Raw genomic sequence first — 16,216 nt, 5'->3', positions numbered from 1 at the left:
ATCATAGTTGGCATTATTTCTTGAATTGAAAAGAAACAAAGGATTGATCTGGCATGAAGCCTATGCTACCTTTTACCTTTAATGGAGATCTCTTCTGATCTAAGATTCAGGCAGACTCATGGGTTATATTGCAGCAAACTTCCATCTTTATTGCTTGTTATCAAAGTGAGCTTTATGGAAAACAGGACTGCCAAGCCAACAGCTTTGTGCGCTTATTAAAACTTAAAGTTGGTTTTGTTTTTCTTTAAGCTGGGACTAGCTCAGTATTGTTTCCGCACTGTGTGCAAGCTCAAGAAATGAAAGCACCTGGAAAGTAGTGTGCATTTGGGTGACTAACAGCAAATGTGTGTGGTCTGAAGATGGAGCAGTCAACACTGAAGTGTTGGTTGTTTTGCCGGCTGCCTTTGCTCAAAATAGGTGTTGTGTGGGGCTCCTTCCCTCTTCCCTTGCGCAGCTGCTCAGGACATGTTGTTGGTGCATTGTGGAGGCATAAGGGTTTAATGCCTCCCAGTTGTGGTTTGCTTGAGCCTGGTGGCTGATCAGTGCCAGCAGCAGTACTTCAGAACCAAGCCTTGCTCTGGGGCTGTGGGCGCTGGGAGCAGCTGGGGTGAAAGTGAGCAGGTTCTGCCTGACCTCAGCCCAACAGCATGGCTCTCCTGCATGCAGGTGTCTCCAAGCTGCTTTTGTAGGTCCTGTTGGTCTTTGTAAAAACCCAAGTTTTCTGAATTTATTCATAGAAAAAAAACATTCTGTTACTTGAATCTTGTTCTTTGTGCTTTCTGATGTTTATTCTTTACACTGGAGAGGAATGTGGTTATATTAACATTTGATTATCTCTTGTATTTCTGTTCCACTGTTGCATTTCTGTAGCCTGTGTTTTCCTTTTTTGGGCTGAAATGCTTTTCCCCATGTTGTGCGGCCTTGGTCCCTCGCAGTGTGTGCAGTAACCCCTGGCAACACCCGTACCTCGGCACAAACACGATGGATGGATGGCAGCTCCCTCGTATGAGCGCACGTCTCTGGCGCCCACCAGGCTATGGACATCACCCTGGGTGGCTGCAGTGTCCCAGCACGCTCCCCGGATTGCTGCCAGCCAGAGCCCTTAACCCCAGCTGGTTATTGTTCATTAGCAGCAGTGCAGCTAATGAAGTTGCCGTGAACTTCTTCGTGGTTTACAGCATGTGCGATTTTCAGACTCGTCCATCACTGGGTTCATTTTGTTTCAGCAGGCTTTGGTGACACCAATAGAGACAGAATGAGGTCAGCACTGAATTCTTCTGAAAATCTGTCCTCTAAGGAATTTGTTTTTCCCTAGTAAACCAGTAAATAAATAAATCTGGTGCTCTATAGCTATTTAGATTCTTGGGAAACTTAACCTCAGCAGGGGTCTGTGACTTCCAGAGAAGACCTGGTTTTGCCCAGTTGTCTTGCTTGTCTGGCAGAGGAGCAGCAAGGTTGGGTCATCTGTCCAAGAGCTTCACCAGGAGAAGGATGGATATGGGTTGTATCCAGGCACGTCCTGGATCTGTGGATCCTCTTCAGCTAGAAGCGTTATTTTGTGTTTTCTCTCATGCTTCTGCATCCAAAATGCACTGAATAGCAATGCTGGTTTCAAATAATCCCTCTTATAAGGAGAAACAAGGAAAAGTGTGGATGGGCAGCTATTTCTGTTGTTGTCTGTGCGGAGACAACTCGAATTAATGGAAACCCCTGGGAGCATTTGAACACAGAAGTTGACCCACTGAGTATTTTGCCATCTGCTTTCTTTTGGAAGAAATGTTCTACAGAAAGTTGGGAAAAAGTCATGAGTGCTTTAGAGCTGGTATTGTGATATTATTTCCTGAAGATTTATTGCCTTTTGATGGCAGTCTTTCAGCAGAAACTCATGAGTAGTTACGTTGTGAAGGAATTAGGAACTTCTGTGGCTTGTCTTTTATTTACAAATCAGCAAGAGTGTATCTCTCTGAGGTGACACGTGATCTTGGGTAATTTACATTATATGACACAACAACTTTCTCATATACACAAATTGCCCTCCAGGAACGTGACAAAATGGCAGTAATTCACATTACATATTGGCTTACACCACAAAATTTAGATCCAACTCAAAAGTTTTTCAAAGTTGTGAATGGTCCCGTTAGAAGAGATCCAAAAGCTGAATTCAAATCAAATTGCAGTATCACCTGTAACTTCAATTTGTTTGGATACAGGATTTCATTTGGCTCATCTTGTCTTTCAAGACAACTTCAATTTTGATAGCCCTTTTAGTGTTCAGTATTTCATTGTTTAGAAAAACCCTTCACATATTTAAAACTTTCCATATGTCTATGGACTTTAATTTTTGTTCTTTTTTAATCTTATTTTCTTTTGCTTCAGGAGCTGGATAGTACATTAAGTATGTGTATTTGTGTTGGTTGTCTTCACCCTTATTGCCTAATTAGTAGAATATTTTCCTATTTGTGCCTGGGAATAGCAGATTTCTAAAGCAATTCCATATATCTAGGCTTACTGTGAGGTTTTATTTTGGAAGGAGTTATTCTCCTGATGAAAATACAACCATCATATCAATTTAATATTAGGTCTAACTCCCTGAATCCAAGTTTATGGCAAGGGGTCAAGTCAATAAGGCTTTATGACATTGACACAGCAGAGTCCTTTCCTCATTCAAGGAATAAATCCCAGGCCACACAGAAACCCATTATGTGTTCTTGGTATGTAAACCATTCCGGACTAAAATTTCGTAACAGTAATGAGACTAATGCAAATAATGCAGTGGAACCATTTTTTTAATAGTTTTTTATTTTAAATCCTCCAGCTGTTAAGACTAACTGAAATGGCAGATTCATGATGTGCAAAGTCCTGCAGAATAATGCTATGGGTTTTGCTGCTGCAATAAGACACAACCTTTATCAAAAAAACATCTGCTGAGTTCCCTTCACAATCATTGGCAGCTGAGGCACAGTAAATTAGTCTCTCTGTTCCATCAGCCCTCTTCTTTATTCCTCTGATACAGCATATGTTCGAAAATGGTAGTTGTTACAATACTTGTGCTGTGTGTATGCTTGCTCTTATATTAATAAATAGAGGGGTAAAAACCAATAGGGCAAAGCCCACAAACATAAGGTTTCTTTTCAGGGCTCTTGCCACTTATGTATGTTTAAAAGGAGACGAAAACTAGATTTAGGGACCTTAGTCTCATCTTAATCCAAAAGGTAACCTGCTTCAGATTCTATGTCAGGGAGCATCATCTGGGTAATAAATATGATTGGCCAGATTTTTTATTGATTCAAATCAGTGTATAGCGTGGACCTGGCTGAGTCTTTGCTAATCTCCTTCTTGTCTATTGTTGAAAAAATTCTGAAAGTCGTAATTTCTTATCAGTTTATGCTACTGGAGAGCTTGCTAACAAAGTCTATGTTAACTAACAAATCATCTCCCCAGAGCTGTGGTGGTTGCTGACATGATGGATGGTGCTGCAACATCAGGTAGGGCCCTACTTACCTCCCACCCCCCAGGGGCTCATGAGACTTCAGAAGGCCTCATGCATTGGTTGCATGTCAGGACTTCCCATGGAGAAGGAAACTCAATCCCAGTTTGCAAGGCCCGAGAAAAGGAGAAAAATAAAATCACAGCTTTCCACTGTGCAATCACATAGCTGCTTCTTATCAAGCCTGTCTGCATCAGTTCCTCATTTACTTTGTCCCAAGACACCCAGTCCTGTAGCTGGTAATCTTCCCTCAATGAAGCAACGGCAGTCACTCTAGCCTTAAATAATGCAGGAGGGAGAGGTTTGTGATATGATTTGGGGGAAATAACCAAATCTGTTTTTAACGTGCTGCCAAAAGAAGCAGTTAACACCTTGATCCAGGAAGGCTTCCTGCTAAGAATTTAGTTGTGCTATGGGTGAAAACCTTGAAGTATTGAAGGGCTGTTGCAGAGGGCCAGCATGTTTGGTTGGGTTTGCACCACCTGTGGATACCGTGGAGAGTATGGAGAAGCCATACACTCTGAAAATAGAGCAGTCACAGTCTAGGTAATGGTCTAATAAGTAAATAAGTGAATGTGTCCAGCCTGTGCCCATCACTCTGCCAGCTCCAGTGCCTCTGAAGACTACAGAAGACAAGAGCAGCGCGGGGCCAGGCTGCCAAGGCAGGTCATGCTCGTAGATCTGCAGCTGTAGGAAGGGGACACATGGCTTACGTGCTTTTTGGAGGGGTAGCAGAAGTCTGCTTCTTCCTTGAGGGGAAGTGGGGAAGGTGGGCCTGCCTCCTGGGGGTTTGTGCACGTGGAACAGGCTGTTCCCCTTGTGCCTTTACCCTTCCTGTTTATGCATTACTCCCATCAGTATGATAGTTAAAACCCACTCAGACCCTGATAGTATTTTTAATATATATGGTCTGCAAATGTAAAGGGCTATTCCCTATTTATATCACTCAGTATTTTTTAATTACTTGATGTACTTTCACCTCTGTGGAAAGCTTGTTGTGCTTGTAGAGCTATTTATAGTTTGCCTTGTCCTGGGACTACTTTCAGACCAGTTGGTATTCAACCTTTCTGAAGAAAAGTCTTTAAGCTCTGGAAGGAGGCAATAAAAACTAGAATGCACACAACACAACAAATAATGCCAGTTGCACCAAATCCTATTAATTATTTTTAAATGTCCTTCAGCTCAATTACAGAGGAAACTATTTGCCTCTTGGCTTAGAATAAAAACAGAGGCTGCACGATGGGCTGTGGTCATAAGCATTCCCCTGAGCTCTAGCAGGAATAGAGAACAGGCTTGTGTTCACTGCCCTCAATGTGTACTTAAGGTCAATGTATCAGAAAATATCCAGTTGAGCAGCTAGTTTCAAGAACTTTAATGCACTGATTATGAATCTTTATTGTTAATGTTCCTTCTAAGCTTGACATTAATCTCCTTATTACATTATGCACATGATATGGTGAATTATTTTTTTTTGATGTATAAAAGAAGATTAAAAATACTGTACCCAGAAATATTAAGCAACAGACCCAGTGTGTGACAAGATGGGAATCCTCACCCTCTGGGATTTCATAAAGGAATAAGGAGTCACATGAAGTCTGGTCTGGAGCTTTCCATGAGAAAACAATGGTATGTTTTCTCATAAAACAGTGAGTCGTTGCAACCAAAATGATTTAAAGGAAGGGTCAGTTTCAAAATTGTTTGATTCAGAAAGTACTGGGAATTTTTTTTAATTTTTAAAGGACTTGTGTCAACATTTTCTTAATGGAAAGCTAAAATGGTTCGAAGTCATCTTTTCCTTTGAAACTCAGGCTAACTCAATGCAAACTTAAATGGTCAGAAGGGAAATACTTTAAAATGAATATTTTCAAATCAATAAGGACACATTTGATTCACTGTCACACATTTATTTTCAATATAATGAGTTTTGATTTTTCATATTTTTCTTGACTTGTTGCTCATGGTTATATAGATTATGAGACAAATTTATTTGGAGTAAATATACAAAATCTTATTAACCTGGCAGTGTTTTCGAGTGAGGTTTCCTTTGACTGATCACAACATAGTGGTTTGTTACTCACATTGTCTGCCTTTTTCCTGCTTTGCTCTGAGGTAGCCCATGTTTTATAAGTGCATGTTACCCATCCCTGAATGAATTTAAAAGTGATCAGTTTGGGGTGTTCAGAACACCCAGGACTTGTGATACTGTCTCTTGGTTAGGAGAACCTGAGAAGATGCTGTCCTGCTCACCCACTTTCACTAGATATGTATCTATTTTGTGGGATGAAAGAGGTAATAGCTGGTGCAGTGTATATAGAGTAGTTGGTAATCTGAGTATAAGAAAAGGTTTTTTTAACTTCTTGAAACACACATACATCTTAAAAAATGCGTTTAAAATGAGGAAAAAAGCCCTAAAACAAGAAGTATCTATTATGTGTCAGTGTTGTCACAGTCTAACCTGCCAACTTTTAAAGTTCTGATTCCCTGCTCGTTGGTTACAGTTTTGCTCAAGTTCATCTTGCAGTCCCAGTATAATTCAAACAGGATATGAACAGGTATAGTGATAAAACTGGTAACTGGTGTTCTGTAAAAACACACGTTTGTGAGCTGGGCAATATCAAATTTCCTCGTATATTTTGCAGTCCCTTATATAGCCCATCACTTTGTTTACACTAATCTCATTTTGATTTCCATGCCATAAATACACAGGAAGACAGGGCCATGTTTTCAGGAGGTTGTCCAAGAGCTTTCCCATGCAACAGGAACTGCCAAACCCCTGACCCAGTTACAGCATGTTTGCGGTGGGGGCTGTGTGTAACTGTGGTTTGTGACCAGGACAAAACTTTCCCAGAGTCCCTCAGTCAGCTTAAACTGCAGGGTATTTCATTTGGTTTTGGCCAACGCTCATTTCAATCTGGATTTCCAAAGAGGGAGAACAGCAAAGGTGAAGGGTGTCGAGGGGCAGAGGGTAGCTCTCTCACTGGTCTAACATCCAGCCTGGATGGGCTGCTTCATTCCAAGAAGGACCATGTCCAAAAATAAACGTTCTCAAGCATTTGTGTAGCTATGAAGTGTGAGGACTGCTTAGCCAGGCATTGATTCCTGGACTCGTCCATCCCTCTTCTGTAGAATGTGTAGGTTTGACTTTAAAATTAATGTTATCTCTAAGTGCTGTGCTGAAATAGGGCCTCCCAATTACTGAAGAGCAAGAGATGTTTTATAATTTGCAGTAAAAGTTGTGACAGTTAGAACCTTCATTTATTTTCCTTTTACATAAAATGAGGATATGTGCATAATAAAGGTTAAAATAATCCTCATTATCTGAATTATTTGAACACCACAGTTCTATTAATTTCCCTACGAGTATATTTAGGTAAAAGTCCCCCTCTTGTGACAGCCACTACTAAGAGGACTGGTTTGCTGCAATGTATGAGCTATTTTGCAGGTATCATAACAAACCAGGCTAATTTAGCAGGGTCTGGTAATATTCAGCCTTTCCTTCACTGCCTTTCTCTGGAGAAAATCAGGATTTCTGACTACATGTTCTCATGTTTGAAAAATCTAGATAAACAAACAGTTGTTAGTTAAAAAAAAAATAATTCCCCAAATGTTGTTACTCATGTTAAAATATTCATTAAAGAATGGCTTGAGGTTTTTCTTAATTATGCTGCTGTTAATCTTTGAACTCTTTTGCATGGATGTGGCTTTATTGTTCTCTAGCCAACTGAGCTTATAATTCTATTGCTATATTTATGGCTGGCTAGGCATGACACATTGTACCACAGTAACTTCTAATTTTTTTCATCATTCTGTTATTAACAGTTTGGTGATTTTTTTTTTGGTTTTTTTTCCTAAATAAGCAGGAACCCTATATAATCTGATTTAGTCGTATCTTGAAGTACAGAGGAGAATTAGCATGTGGCAATAAAGATCTAACCTCTTGCAAGAAGAGGAATATGAAATTATGAAGCCAAACTAGAATTTGCTATTGACAGCCTTCTAAAACGAGATAGCAAAACCATAAAGCTAAGTGAATAATTTTGTGGTTGGCTTTTGGATACAGTTGCCTAAGAAATTAATATATGCCATTTAATGTAATTATATTAATTATAACTAATTTTTCTATTACTGCCATAATGGCAGTACACATGCTGAAGTGGGCTGAAGTTCTGAATAACTTTCTTTTGCTAGTTTTGCTTTAGAGAACAGTGACACTAGTGTAGCAGTCAGAGTTGCAGCAGTGATGATGCAGCTGGGTATTTTCAGCATTATTGTAAATGCACCTCACTCCTTTTCTGTATCTCTGATAACCTGGTTTTAGGTGCTCTTAAATCGTGGGGTTCTGCAGTCACACACAACCCCCTAGAGGCAGTTGAACAAACTATCAAGGGTGGTGGTAGGTGCTTAAAAAAAATCTGTTGCTTCCAATTGTCGTAAGAATTTAACATCCTGTTTTTGTCCTTCTACAACCTCGGCCCTCTCAGTAGTTCCAAAGCTACATTCCTGCATGTTTTTAACAGGATGCAACAGCCATTTCCTTATTTTGTATGGCTATTTTTATTAGATTACAATTACTTTACATTGTGAATAATTGAGGGATAAAACTCTGCTATTCATTTGATGTATTTGATGTACATATAGTAAAAAATATTTCTTTGAAGTTAGAGTTCTTTTAAGACATATTTTTCCTGAATTTTGTGTACAGTTTGCTGAATAAATAGACATGCTATAGTACAGAGGAGTGCATATCATCTGTGTTCTGTGGATGCACAGTCTTTATTGCTTTGCATGAATTGAGCTCATGTTAGAAAGGGATGAAATAATTCAAACTGTGTAAAAAAATTGGTTTTGTTAAAAAGACATGCTTGCTTTAAAGACTACATAATACACTGTATACACACCTCATTTATTACTGTATGCTGTTCTGCTGCTGTAAAACTGCTGTCAAAACAGATCATGCCAGCAAAAATATTCTCAGTTTCTTGGTAAAGCTAAATGAAATCAAATATAAAGTTTGTGATACATTAAATCACAAATATAAATATATTCTTTACAGCCAGCTGTTATGTCTAAACGTGCACATTTTAAAATGGAAATATTTATCCAACATGCTGATTAGCAATTTCAGTTCTGAAAAGCCTGATTACATTTAAGATGCAAAAGATTAAAATGACTAAATGGATAATGTTAATAGTTCATCTTCCTTGATGTTTTTAGATGCTTAAAATCACAAAAGTTTCACCAGAACTTCCTGCATAGTTAACTCACCAGAAATAGTATGGTTGTAATGTATCTTACTGCAAGTTGTAATCTCTTACGGCCAGTGTTTGAAAGAAAGATTCTTGCTGAGAATGCCTCTCTGTGCTTCTTTTACAATATTTACACATACATGTCTAATTTAATCCACAAAACTACACAATAGATTGGTCATATTAAAATGCCCCAAAAGAATAATGAAAAGTTAGCTTAATTAGCAGTAGAATATAACTTTTGTGAAAGTTCATGTATGTTGTTAATAATTTTTCAACTGTTCTTCATCTCTGTGAATAAAATTAACTAAAAAGAAAGAAGTCTGGGTTTACATTTCATCTAAAATCCAGTCCTGTGTTACAGCTTAATTCTCCCATATTTTTAAATCTACTTCTTATACATTTGAACATGTAAATTCAGGGGTGAAAATATTACTAGCCTTTTTTATACATTAGTAATCAGTAGTTCAAAAGTTCATGCAATACCATATGTCCTAATAATATTTATCTAAATCTAAAATAATATGTAACTGTCAAATAGGATCCCACATGGTAACAAATGATGGAATGCAGGGGAACTCTTAGATTTAGCCTTTTCTTTTTTGTTCAACAAGCTAATGCAATAAGACCAATAATAAAAGGTTGTGTAGTAGGCCAAAAGTCTGTGACAGATAAAAAAGAAATGTTGGAAACCGATGAAGCTTTTGCACAATTAGATTTTTTGAGGCAGTGCTGTAAGGATTGTCCAGGGCCTGTTCAGTTCTGATTGATGGTAAAATTATAACTACATCATATTAGCTGTAGAGTTCACTGACAGGTTACTGCAGATTAATATTGCTACTGCTGTTCACTTACCATCAAACTGGTGGAAATATGAATTGAGCTGCTCGTACAACAAACCCTGCATATTAAAAGGTTGAGTGTTTTACTGAACTATCTCCATTCTGTTGTTAGGGAAGGAGATGCAAACAACATTTATCTCCAAGGTATGTGGATACACAGTAACATACTAATTGGTTTTTCCAGGGGACCTTGATGATGCTGACCAGTTAGCAATCATGCACACTTAGTGTTGCTTTGAGGTTTAGTCTATCATTAAAATGACACTTGCAAATGATAATGAGCAATATTTTTCTCTGATTTAAATATTTAATCTCAGGCAATGAATACGTGTTTGTTCTGAAGGTAAAATGAGAGATATTTTTAGGGCCCAGGCTAAGTGAAGAAGGTGCTGCACCCCTTCAGTTCTGGCTGGAGGTACAGGATTGGGTATGCTGGAAGTCAGGCTGGCGTCCATGGCCAGCACGTGCAGCTTTTTGTGACATGGAGAAGCCTGGGACTGCACCTCGCTAATTGCAGTGGTAGAGGTGATACTGTGTGTGTTTGAAGTCCCAGAGAGTCCTGTGGTTTTTGTTTGTTTCTTGGTTGATGTTGAGACTTTGCTCTGCCAGAATATCCTCTTACCCAGCATCTCTGGCACCCTCCAAGTACTGGCTGGTATTTACCTTCTGCCCTGCAATCCTTAAGAGATGAACTTTCTTCCCCGTGGAGGAAAACGGCTCTGGCTATACACTCCTGGGCACCCTGTACCTATTTTCTTCCCTTTCACACTGCCAATGACTGTGACAAATATCATTTCTCACCATTCCCAGCTATGACAAAAGCATAATGACATCCCATGGTGGGTACCTGTTGCCTTCCCTTGTCCCATCTGCTCTACTTCATCAAAGTTTGCCTAAAACCTCCTGTTCTTTCCTCAGTAACCCACACCATACCAGACTGTCTTTGGCTAGGGAAAAATATGCGCTTCCATAATAAACAAAAAGTCTAAAAAACCTTTTTCATCCAAAAAAGGGCATCTAGAGGAAAGGTACTGCTGGTGGGTAGTTAGGGTGGAAACAGTGTTCTTGTTGCTGTAGTTGGCAACAGGCGCAAGTTGCCTAAAGCAGCATTTACTCCTGCCCTCTGCTTTGAGCTTCACCTCTCTCCTGGTCACCTTTGTGTTCTCCTCTGCCTCAGTTTTTCCATCTGTAAAATGAGAATAATCCTTCCAGGAACATGGCAAGAAGCAATTCATTAGTGCTATCTGGGACTCACAACAGGAAATGTACTACTGAAGTGCACAGGTTTACGAAAACAGTTCCCCAAGTGTAACATAATAGCATTTGTGATTTTAAAAATGCAGGCATGAATCTTTACTGCAAATCTCAGCTGAGCTAAATGTATTTTTTGTCAGGGAGACATTGTTTTTTTTATGATAGCTACTCTGTGATTCATGAGTCAACATGCTATACAAATACCAGAAGGCATATGTGAGTTATAGACATTTCTCAGGAGTGGCACAGCAGTTCTCCATTACCCAATTCAGTTAAAATATCCTATTTATCATGCCTCTTTTTTTTTTTTTTTTCCCTTAATAGATGAATTCTGCAATTTTTAGTTAAGTGAAAAATCCATGTGAGGGAACATGCTCTTTGCTGGAAATGAATTTGGATAAGAATTACAACTTACTTATTGCTATAAAAACAGTTTAAGAAAAATTTTATATAATAGTCCTGCTGTAAATTAAACATCTTCAGTGTCATTTAAGAGCCTTTTATTTCTATCAGTTGCTCATTTATTTTGCAAGATACCTAGATTCTCATATCTAGGTGGTTTTGGATATTATTTCCCTTTGACACAAGTAACATTTAAATTAAAGTGTATCATCCTTTTAGAAAAGTTCTGAATGTGTTTGAGGATGTAGGAGGTCAGCAATTTGTGGTTGTACTCTGTTCATTGAAAAATGCCTTTCTGCCAATATGCAGAAACTTTCAATGAGAAAAGTCAGGTTCAGAGTTTTGCTTCAGTCTGTACGCTGGTGTATCTACCTGTGACACGTGGAAGACCCAGGTTCAAGTCCTTCCAGGAGTCTGAACCTGGGCTTTCTGCTTGCAGGTGAGTACCCTGGCAATGGGGCATGGTTAGACCACGACGTGGTGGGTTTTGGAAGAACTCAGAATATTTTGCTTTTCGTTCCGGGGCAAGAAGAGAATTCTTTGGGGACTTCTGACATTTTCCAGGGCAGATAAAGCTGTTTCTTTGACATCACTTCTCTGCAGCCCATGTTTTTGGAAATTTTTAGGAGACTGCAACTGCTTAGAGTTGCTTAGAAGTTAAATGGATCACAGAGGGCCAAATTTAGCCATGACATAAACTTGCTGATTTCCAAGTTGCTCTTATTACCAGCAGGATTGAGTTTGGCCAGTTGACAGCATTTATGCAGAAAAGCAACATATTTAGCGAGGAGAGGATCAAATGCTCATGGGGGGCAGGGGATAGGAGGACATATGGGGGTGAGATGGAGAGAATCGAGGGGAAAACAGAAAGGAAAAGGTCATAGCGTGAAAGGGTGCCGTGAATTCCAAAAGTGTCTAATTAGGTTTCTGGCTGTGGAATTTGCCTTTGCCCCAAGCCAAGAAGCCCAGCTGTTTTACAACAGGGCTTTTGCCTCCTAGCAATGACTGCAGACAATGTGTGACCTAAACTGCAAGTGTATTTATAAGGACAACTTCCTTCACTCTTCACAACAGATTCCATAAAATATGTTCAAATGTTGTTAAAAATGTTGCATGACTGCTTCAGTTTTTAATGCCCTTTCCTTGCTTTTGTTGGGCGTTTAAATACAATTTGGAAAAGTCCTAAAAAGAGGGGAATGAATGTCATTAAAGTTACTCCTCTGAACTTGTATTCCATTGGATTAGTTTTTAAAAGTGTCAGTCTTCAAAATGAAATGTTTGATGGAATATTAAATTTGATGAATCATTGCCAGTTTCCATGTTTGTTAGCTTTTATATACCACATTAAAGCAATTCATTAATAGTGTCACACAACACTGCTTTGATTGAGTCCTAAAAGGTTAATGACTTGATACAGGCTGGTATTCTGAGCTTTACTGTTTGCAGGCGGTTTGTGGTGAATGCGAAGCGCTTTGAAATTGTAACAAAGAGAAATCTTTTATTTTCCTCTATTTCATGTCCAGAAAGTGTTCTCAACCGATCCGGATGTGCAAGATGAACTAGACTTATCACCACTAAACTACATTCATTAAACAGCAGGAGGTAAAGCCGTGAGAAGCAGGGATTTTGTCTGTTTTGTTTAGTTTGGGTTTTTTTTTTCTTTCCTTACAGGACTCACTCAAATTTACCAGTAAAAAGCTTCATGTTCATATGACTCCTCAGAGTAGGGTGGATTAAGATACATACAAACCTCATGTTTGCTCTCCACCTACTCCTCTTTGTATCTTTAAGCTTCCCTGTCAACTGATTCTGGGGGCTGCAGCTATGTCTTCCCCATTTTGAAAGTGATTAACCAGTCCAGAATTATTCCCTATTTTGAGATATGCCAAATATTTTTCAAATTGCCAGGAGCTTTCAGAAAGTGCCTTTTAAGTGTGGCTGCTGTGGATACATCCATCACGTTAGGGTTTGAAGAAGTCAGAATGTGGGTCAGAGATGGGACCCGTATTTCGCCCACTGCCCTCTTGGTAATGGCTGAGCTGGGGAGCCTGGTCAAGTACAGGCATTTTTATATGCTAAGAAAGTGCTGCATTTATGCTGCCCGTGAATGGGCAGTATGGGCAGCACAAAGAAAGGAAATAAGGCTCCCAAGGTCTGCCCTCTTAACTACGCTGTGTCAAGATTTTATGGAATTTGAATTCTCCTGAGATGGAAATAAGCTTCTTGACAAAGTCATGTGTGAAGTTAATTTTGTTTTAAGGTAGTATTGAGGTTCTGCTCTGAGGGGAGTTGTTAGTAAAACAAATGACTTTAACTGTTTTAGTATGGAAGACAAATCAAAGCATTTCCATGAAGTAACAGGGGTGACCTGCTGTAACTTAACCATTTCCTGAGCAAATACAAGCTGCTCTATTGGATGGGGGAGAGTTCCCATGTTAGCCATTGTACAGAGAAAAATAAAAGTTCGTATAAAAGAGCCCACCAAGGGTTATATGGCTGCAATTGTTTCCAAACTGAAACAACTTAGTATCTGTTTATGATTGTTACTATCATGTTATATTGTTCTTGTAGAATCCATAAAACCTAAAAGTCTGCAGTATTACTTCTAAACATTCAGCGTCTGCAGCTGGGAGATTTCAGAGCCAATGTGTTCAACCAGAGGGGAGGTAAAACCCAAAAGTTAATAAAAAGTTGACCTTGATTTTATTTACCATCTTAATCTAATTTTGATGAGGTGCTTCATTTCAACATAGAAGAACAAAAAGCCAAGCTCAAGCTGATAAGCTTAAGGTACTTAAACTTGCATCCTATAAATGTTTCTTTCTTTTATTCAGGGATTGGAGACGAGAAGGAAGAAGCAGTAAATCTGAACTCCAACTTTCTCGCCATAGCTTATGTTTCCACAGTTCAGAATGGTGCCCATTAGTTTTCTGAGGTATTCAGATGTACAGCGTGCTATCATATTAGCAGTGCTTTGACAAGGATATTCATTTGCATTTCATAGTCACTTCCTTTGCATTGTGTATGACAAGTGATGCAGAAAACAAGTGGGCAAAGATGTGGTTCTCCACTCAACAATACTGTCCCTTGGAAGAAGCTAGAAAGCAATTCAGTGTCTCAGATGACAGAGATGTTGTCACTCAATACAAATATAAACTATTCTCTTTTCCAGACAATGCCAAAGTGTTCTTGCTAATTAAAACGTGTTTCAAAAGCTAATGATTGAAAAACAGTGCATACTTGGACTTGAAAGCAAGCTGATGTAAAGATAGATAGAGCAGCCACTTGTTGGTAAATCAGACGTATTGTCAAATACTTGTATTGGCTAATTGCAGTGGCTTTTTAATGTCTGATTTTAGCAGTTTCAGATTTCTGTGTTACTTCTAGCAGTTCAAACAGTAATATGGCTCAGGTAAGATACAGACAATCTGCTCACAAGATATACATATATCACAAGGGTAAGTACAGTCCACAAACTTCTCTGTACGAATAGGACCATGATGATGAAGGCAAGAACAATGAGAGAGAAAGAGGGAAAGAGGGAGAGAGAAAAAAGAGCATATCATCTGGTTAATCCCATTTTAAAGATACTTCAAAGCAAATTATGCAAAGTAGCTCTTATCAACTGCAGCTGCTTAGTAGGAATGTCATCTGACTAACAGTTTGGAAGATAATGGATTTATGTCTAGCAGGAAGTCAAATGTGTGATGACTTTGCGCAGATTCTGTTAGGAATCATGTTGCTAATATTTTTTCCTGTCCCAAAAATGTCATATAAAAACAATGAAAATTTTATATTTGAAGCCCGTATCAGATGGCACAGGGAATGCAGATGAAAGGGAGTTCTATTTCAAGGACAGATTGCATTAGGAATGATTCCTTTTAGAGTTGTCCTTGCCAGAAGCAAAGCTCTTGGCTTTCCTGATTGAAAAATAAGAGTCACATCCTCACATGGGGTAAGTGGTGTTGTTCTCTTAAATCCAACAGTGAGATGGCAATTTATGATCTGGACCATGTTCTGATTAGTCTGGTAGATAAGTTTATATTTCTTGCTCATAAACATACCCAATTTGTTCTAGTTCTCAAATTAGGATTCTATATAATTACAGGCAGGCACTCAGAAAATGAAAGAGAAAAATCAGCACTTCCTATTTTAAACCAGTTGTTATGTCTCTCATAATAATTTCATGTTTTATTGTCCTTGCTTCCAGTGGTCTTTTACCATGTCTATATAAACCTCATTTCTAATGGTCTCAAAGGACATACTTGGTATTTCCAGAACAAAACAAAATTAAAACATACACCCAGAAACCACACACATGCACACACAGTCCCAAAGTACTATAATGCCTAAGGCTAGATTCAAATCCTATGGAGGTTTCAGTGTGGAATCTGGGCTGTGATGACTGACAGATTGGGCTAACAGTGCTGTGACATGTGGAAGAGCAGCTGAGCCTATTGCCTTCTTGCTGATTTCTCTAGTCAGCAGCATTTGTGGGGTAATGCAGAGAGATGTTCGGCCTCTGTGGAGATGGTGCTTTGTGTCACCCTAAAACAGCCTCATCTGGCTACCATCAATGGTGAAACATAGACCCCAGGGGGTAAAAATGCTGCTCAGCCCAACAGCAAGCTTCAGAAAAAGGAAGGCTAAAATGGCCCATGTGGGGAGAAAAGCCCTTGAAATTTTCTTAACTAATTGTTTGTTTTCGTAAGCTTATGGAAAGAGCAGAGTGATCCAACAATATAAATGGTAAAATATGTGAAATGGCTAATGGATTTAAGGACTCGACAGTAGGAACTCTACTGAACCATTGTCACTGATTCTTACTTGTACTGTAGCAGGTTTTCCAGGAATAGTACATACATAAAGCACTCAACAAGGCTTCCAACTTCAGTTTGAGCTCCTGTCGTGATCCAGCGGGGGGGATGGTGTACACATGCAGCATGCACACACACAGAGCACTCATGTGCAGCTGTGCTGCATTG

At 39.1% G+C, this 16,216-nt stretch overlaps 1 protein-coding gene across 1 annotated transcript in view; it reads left to right on the top strand.

The window, feature by feature from the left end:
* MTX2 (metaxin 2) overlaps positions 1-16,216 on the top strand; it is a 420,264-nt gene that overhangs the window by 119,651 nt on the left and 284,397 nt on the right. The window lies entirely within an intron of this gene.

Source organism: Neopsephotus bourkii, unplaced genomic scaffold, assembly GCF_033783945.1.
Source record: "Neopsephotus bourkii isolate Nb327-2 ecotype Australia unplaced genomic scaffold, CSIRO-AGI_Nbou_v1 NB_196, whole genome shotgun sequence".
NCBI classification, from domain to species: domain Eukaryota; kingdom Metazoa; phylum Chordata; class Aves; order Psittaciformes; family Psittacidae; genus Neopsephotus; species Neopsephotus bourkii.
This window is presented reverse-complemented; position numbering and strand designations above follow the sequence as displayed.